Source organism: Sprattus sprattus (assembly GCF_963457725.1).
Source record: "Sprattus sprattus genome assembly, chromosome: 12".
NCBI lineage: Eukaryota > Metazoa > Chordata > Actinopteri > Clupeiformes > Clupeidae > Sprattus > Sprattus sprattus.
The window spans coordinates 16,994,854-17,002,353 of NC_137910.1; the positions used below are offsets into that span (position 1 = coordinate 16,994,854).

The 7,500-nt window shown below is 42.7% G+C and overlaps 1 protein-coding gene across 1 annotated transcript in view; it reads left to right on the forward strand.

Moving 5' to 3' along the window:
• Nucleotides 1–7,500, forward strand: part of crtac1b (cartilage acidic protein 1b) — a gene marked incomplete at both ends in the record, with an annotated part of 39,457 nt that overhangs the window by 10,594 nt on the left and 21,363 nt on the right. The window lies entirely within an intron of this gene.

A 7,500-nucleotide genomic window follows, 5' to 3' on the forward strand; every position in this document is an offset into this window, starting at 1 on the left:
TCATATACGTAGATTCCTGTTCATTGGAAGGGGATGTATGGATGCCTGTATGTTAGAAGGAGACGTATGGATGCCTATATGTTAGAAGAGGACGTATGGATGCTTGTATGTTAGAAGGGGATGTATGGTAGCCTGTATGGATGCCTGTATGTTGGCAGGGGATGTATGGATGCCTGTATGTTGGAAGAGGGTGTATTTATGCCTGTACGTTGGCAGGGGACATATGGATGCCTGTATGGATGCCTGTACGTTGCTGTGTTGCCTATAGTCCACACGTGACCACTGCAGTGGGTCGTAAAACTCCCTTTTCTTTCTCTGTCTTTCTGTGTCCTCGCTCTCCTCTGACTCACACACGCACACGCACACGCACACGCACATACACACACACACACACACACACTCTCCCCTCTGACTCACACACATACACATTCACATACACACACACACACACACTCTCTCCTCTGACTCAACATCAGGCCCTCATCTATACTCATCTCCTGCTACAATCTCTCTCTCTTCCCCTTTCCCGGTCCCTCTCTCTTCCTCTATCTCTCCCCATCTTTCCCTCTGTCCCTCTCTCTTCCTCTCTTCCTCTACCACTCCCCCTCGTTTCCCCCTCTTCCTCTCTCTTTCTCTCTCCCTCTCTCTCTCCCTCTCTCTTTCTCTCTCCCTCTATCTCTCCCCCTGATTTCCCCCTGTCTTATTATTGTAGCTAATTATTGCTAAGGCAGTTAATTAATGTAGTTATTCATTTATTAATCTAGTGGAAGTCAAACTTAAAATAGTTTATATAATTTAATTAATCTAGTGGAATTCAAACATAAAATAGTTTAAATACCTTTATTATTTCTAGCGGAATTCAAACATAAAATAGTTTATATCCTTTTATTAATCTAGTGTAATTCAAACCTAAAATAGTTTATATACTTATATACTTAATAATCACACACACACACACACATTCACACAAACAGGAGGGGGGAATCGGCATGCTTCGCAGTGAAACTAACACACTGAACTACTACAGACACAGACACATTGTATCACAGGTCACAACCCTAATCATCTTGAGAACCATAACATATCCATAACTACTTTCACCAAAAGCATGCTGAAAATTGCATTCCCTCCCTTACTATCACACGTAACTTTAGGCATGCGTGTGGCCACGACTGTAAACTGCAGCAACAAAGTGACCATGGAAAGCACTCCTGCAGCCGTTGTGCCGTTTGTGATAACCTTCGGCTCTAATGCCTTCACACAAGGACCACAGAGAAGAATGCCAAGGTGCAAGCTGTCCAAGATAAAGGATTCTGGATCGCACACATCACATCTCATCAGGCACCTCAAAACGCACCCAGATAGGTCAGCCAGTCACTTGGTAATGTGAAAGCCAAGCTAACTAGGGCCTAGGGATGTTTCGCAAACATGTTACCTCAGCATCGGCTGTCCAACATTATCCTTTATCCATTGTTGAGCATGTTACGTCACAGGATAACTAGATTGCCAGTACACTGGGTCGGAGAGGCTAGAGAGATGTGTTAATTTACAGTAGCTTATAAGATGTTGTTGGTGGGAGACACGGTTTTTAGCCTTCTCTATATTCAGAAAAGAGAAAACAGATCAGAAAACAGATCTTAGGAACCTGTGGTTCCAGATGGGTCTTGCTATAATAATGTTAGCCATATCCTCCAAATCAATAATGTTAGCTATATCCTCCAAATCAATAATGTTAGCTATATCCTCCAAATCTTAGCATCAGATTAATTCCCCATGATCATTTGCAAAAGTCATAGTAAGTGCAGGACAGAGCAGAATTGATCCTTTCTTGACTCAGACAAGTGGAGTAGAAGTGTACAACAAGGTCCATTCCAGACAGAAGGCCATTACTGAATCCAAAATACAGGACTTCATCATTTCATGCAACCTTCCTCTGTCTTTGACTGACAAACCATCCTTATAGAATTTCATCTTAGTGGTAAAGGAAAGCCCAGTTAGTCAAAGCACCACATCCGAGCTAGAAAAGACACAATAGAACATAATATTTTGCTACAGAGACTCGAACATCATGTCTGTTTCAAAGGCTGTGCCATATCCTGGTTTAGGTGTCACCTTTCTGACCGTCCTCAGTTTTCATGTCCACAATCAGCCATCCAATCACACCAGAGTAAGTCTTCACATGTCCATGAGCCATCCAGTCACACCAGAGTAAGTCATGGAGTCCCCCAGGCTCTGTGCTTGGCCCCTTCAGTTTGTTCATGCTACCCTTAGGTCCTTTTATTAGGTCATGACTAGACTGCTGCAAGGCTCTTCTGTCCGGATGTAGTAGCAACTCAAAAAAAGAGCCTCAAACTAATACACACGTGTTAGCTCCCAATTATCTCAAGGAATTACTTGTCCCCCACTGCCAACCAAGACCACTTTGTTCCCAGAGTGCAGGTCTCAAGAATATCAAAAAGCTATCGAGCCCCCCTCCTTTGGAATAATCTTCCTGCCTCCATCTGAGAAGCGGACATCCTTTCCATCTTTAAATCGAGACTAAACATATTCCTCGTTAGTGCATCCTATAGGCATGAATAATGCATCAAAACCCGTCATCTGTCACAACGTACTTTATACTTCTTGTCAGCCATGTTGTTGTGTTTAGCAGAAGTGGGTTACAGAAAGCACATGTTTCCTGTGCAAGAGGGCCTTTATGGATCCCAGTGTAACAGGCCAAATTAACCCCCGCACAGATTAAACCTGGGTATACTTTGGCCCAGGCCAGAGTATACCCCGAGGATAACCTGTCCTAGGCCAAACTATACCCGGGGGGTGTAAAATATTCCAGGCCATACTATACCCCTCCAGACCAGAGTTTTTACCCCAGGGGATAGACTGTCCTAGGCCAAACTATACCCGGGGGTGTAAAATAACCTAGGCCAGACTATACCCCTCCAGGCAGGGCCGGCCCTTCCTGTAGGCGACAAAGGCGTTTGCCAAGAGCGCAACCTAGAGGGGGGCACCAAAAACTGCGCCTAGCAATACAAAATAATATATATATATATATATATATATATATATATACATATATATATATTGCCCCTCCACTCCCTGAGGTTCCCAGAAATGCAAGATACATCCTAACAAACGTAAGATGAAGGCTGAAGTTCAAGCACTCTGGACTCTGGTACTGGAAGAAAAAATTAAAATAGATATGTGGACACTCTTTTATTATCACTTGACAGATAATAAAACACAACGCACTGCAATTGTGAACTGTGGACGCACAAAGGACCTTGGACAACAACGGCGTACATATCAAGCCAAAGCTGATGGAACTGCTACTTCTGGGCCATCAGCTACATCCTGACAGGATCAGAGGGCAACCACTCCCTTTGTAGAGATAAAGTTGGCCACCACATGAACACTGACTTGACAAAAAATCTACAGGACTACTTGAACCAAAATGTGAATGAATATGTGAACCCATCTGGCATTTCTCGATTATGGCCACAGCAAATCTGTTGAGTTGCGACATCGTACAGAAAGTAATTTTTGAGTATATCACTCAACACTACTGATACCCCGGAGAATAAATTGGCCTAGGCCTTAATATACACGGGGTATAATCTAGCCTAGGCCCCTTCAACCCCAGGTGTATTCCGGACTGGGGGTATACTATGGCCTGTTACACCAGGTACAGCATGCGGGATGTGTTGCAGCTGTCAACAGCCACTTGTGCACTGTTATTGTATCCTGCCACCCTTGCTATCCTTGTATAACTTAAACTGTCATGCACCATGTCAGCCAACCATGACTTAACATAACTAAAACAAAATAAACAAAATAACTAGGGCTGGGCAAGTTAACGTGTTAATCTTGCGTTAATTCATCAATTTATTAACGCCGGCAATTATTTTATCGCGCGTTAACGCAGGTTTGAGTATTTATTGTATTATTGTAAAAGTCTGTTGCCAATAGGCTTTTATTTTGACTGCTGAACAACCGGAAAATAAAAGAATGGGCGGATAAACAAACCTGGAGAAGGGCACAGACATACAATTGTTGCGGCCTCATATATACTTGAAAAGTTGACCACACGCAAGTTAACACAAGATACACAGATACACGAAAGCTAAACTTCTCGAAATAATGTGGCGATTCATTGCCTGTGCTTCACCTCCAGCAAAGGTTAACGTCATTGGGCGTTAACCAGTCAGCTGTTTAGCTAGAATCTATAAGTTCGTTGTCTCTGAATGATGCTAGCAGCAGTTAATTAGTTGGCTATCCTAGCCTGTCACCCTACTGGATCTATCATTAAGATCACATCAGGATGACAAGAAAATCTACTATCGAAAATGTGATTTTGAGCTTGTTGTGCAATAATGTCCTCCCGGCTCCCGATAAGTTAAGCTAACTAGTTTTAACGTGCTAGCTAGCATGGGGATTTGCCATTAACTAGCGAGCTACAAACGTCATAGGGCTATGGCAGAAACAACGTCATAACCAGGCTGGTTAGTTACATTACAGGGAAACCAGCCATCAAATTGTGTTGTAATATTGTCAACACAACTTTCTGGTGCTTCACCACACTCTAAACATCAATGCCCGGGCAGTTGCAATAAGCTTCAGTTTTGTATTTGTTTTGATAACATTGTTTAAGTTGAGAATTACACAAAGTATTTATTTTATTAAACTGCTACTATATAAAAATGATGATGTTAAGTGTTTGCACAACAAATGTTGTGGCACTTTTGTTCATATGGCAGAACATTTAAAATAAAAGTGCGCTATACACTACTTTTGAATTGATTATTGGTTTTTGTGTATAGAAATGCGATTAATCGCGATTAATCAGGGAAATCATGTGATTAATCGCGATTACATTTTTTAATCGTTGCCCAGCCCTAAAAATAACATAAACTAAATTTCCACGCGCCATGCAAGACAGCCTCTTCCTCTCCCTCTCCGTCTCCGTCTATATCACATTATTCTAAGGCATTAATACTGATAGAAATGGCCATATTTCACATCTTTTTATCTGTTCATCAAATTCATGTTTACTTACCAAATTTGCTCTCTCTTATAGCACGACCTTCCCCGCTAATGGTTGTGGAAACCTTGTCCCTCATCACCATAACCATTATGTACTTATACACATATTAGGCACCCCAACTCTGTCCCCTCACTTTGTAACTTTTCTTCCCTTCCTAGTCTAGACTGTCTCTGCTGTGGGATGCTGCTGTAGTCTCTCCACCTGATCTACTTGCAGAAACTTTCTACAGTCTGCCTACACCCACCCACCCCCACCACACCTTCATGCATTCATTCCATCCCGCTCATGATACATCTACATACTCTACTAGCCTTTTTACGCTTAATGTAAATGACTGCCACCATTGACATCGTTTTCTGTTTCATTCCTCTACATAACCTTATACTAGTAACCTGATGAACACACTGTATACCCAATAAGCTATCCTACAATACTTGAAAGCTCTCTTTTCATCTTATCCACTACTAATTGTGTTTGTATCATGTATGTATTGTGTACATGTATCAGCTGCATACCATCTTATGTTTGTATGTATCGCCACATGTATGCTAGCAAGCTTATCCTGTGTATGACTTAATCAGCCATCTTTCTAATTCTCTCCCATCCCCTCCCCTCTTCCCTACCCCCCCCCCCCCCCCCCCCCCCCAATGCCCCCCCACCCCCATGAGCCAACGTTCTGCTCAAGGTTTATTCCTCTTAAGGGGGATTTTTTCCTTCCCCCTGTCACCTCTGCGCTTAGTCCAGTAGGTTCAGGCGGTATGTTCCCTTGAGGCCCTATATAAAATGGAATTGAAAGACTATGACGACTGTCGTTGGTGTTTGAGAAGCAGTATTGGCTAAGCCTGGTGTGTTTGAGGTGTGTGTGTGTGTGCCACTGAGTTAGTTAGCTTCAGCACCGGCTACTGGATTTTAGTGCCCCACACTGGGGATTGAAATTAAAGGAAAGGAAATGCATACATAATGTCAGACATTTTTGGGTACATGTAGCCAATGTATAGGGTAAGGGTTAGATGGTCTGATGCTAATGTTCATGTGTTGTGGGGTGTTCTTCTTTGAACTCTTAACATCTATCAATAGAATTGGGCTTGTCCAACTTCCATCAGACTCTACACCCTAGACCCTAGACCTCATTTCCATATTGCCATGTAAGCTGGGTAATGCTGTCAAAGATTTTGGACCATTTGGTAGAGAAGAGAAGTCGTTTAGTAATCAGAAGGTTGCTAGTTCAATTCCCTGTCAAAGCATCCTTAAGAGATGCAAGACACTGAACCCCTAATTGCTACTGATGGGCAGTGTGCAAATGTAAAATGTGTATACATTGTAAGTCGCTTTGGATAAAAGCGTCTGCTAAATGACTAAATGTAAATGTTGCTATTGCCGTGATTTTATTGTTAACTTTTATAGCAGTTAATTGGTGTGATTATATTGTTATCGTTTATAGCAGTTCATTGGTGCGATTATATTGTTATCTTTCATAGTAGTTATTTGGCACGGTTATGTTGCTATCTTTTATAGTAGTTTGTTTTTTCTCTTTATGCCGAAAGTAATTTGCTGGCATTCACTATCTGTTCTTCTCTCACACCCTTTCTGCTTCCTCTGTTCTACACCTCTGTCTTCTTCTTCCCTTTCCTTCTATGCATTCCTTCTTTGCTTCCCTCTCTCTCCTTCTTCTCTTTCCTTCTTTGCTTCCCTCTTTCTCCTTCTCTTTCCTTTCTAACTTCCCTCTCTCTCCTTCTTTGCTTTCCTTCTTTGCTTCCCTCTCTCCCTCCCACTTTTGTTGTTCCTCTTCTGTTTTCTGTAGTGTCTCCATTCATGGATTTTCTATCCTCTCTTACTGCCATATCCCTCTGTCTCAAGTACATTCCTCTCCTCATCTCTCTCTTTATCTCCCTCCCCATCCCTCTCTTCTCATCTCTCTCTCTTTATCTCCTTCCCCAATATCTCTCCTTATCCCTCTCTCCCCCATCCCTCTATCCAAATGTCTCCCCTATTCCAATTTTCCCTATCCCTCTCTCCATATCTCTCCCCCATTTCTCTCATCTGCATCCCTCTTTCCATATCTCTCTCCCCCATCCCTCTCCCCATATCTCTCCCCCATTTCTCTCTTCCCTCTCTCCCATGTCTCTATCCCCCTGTAGTGCTGGTTGATTGATGCGCTCTCGCATATAGCTGGTGAGTAGGTGACTTATGGTTGGTCTTTATGAGCCGATGAGGAGGAGCTTTTGCCCTGTCAGCATTTCACTCTACCTCACACACACAGAGCAGCCCTGACCACTCACTATACACACACACACACACCGTTGATGCGATGTCTGGACTCTGTCTAGAGTTCAGTTTAAATTTGAAAGGGCACACTCACACACACATAACACACATATATCAGATCCATTGCAGACTCAAAGACTGTCCCCTTCTCAGACTGACTCATCTTTCAGGAACCTTTTCTAACCCCTCTGTGACTC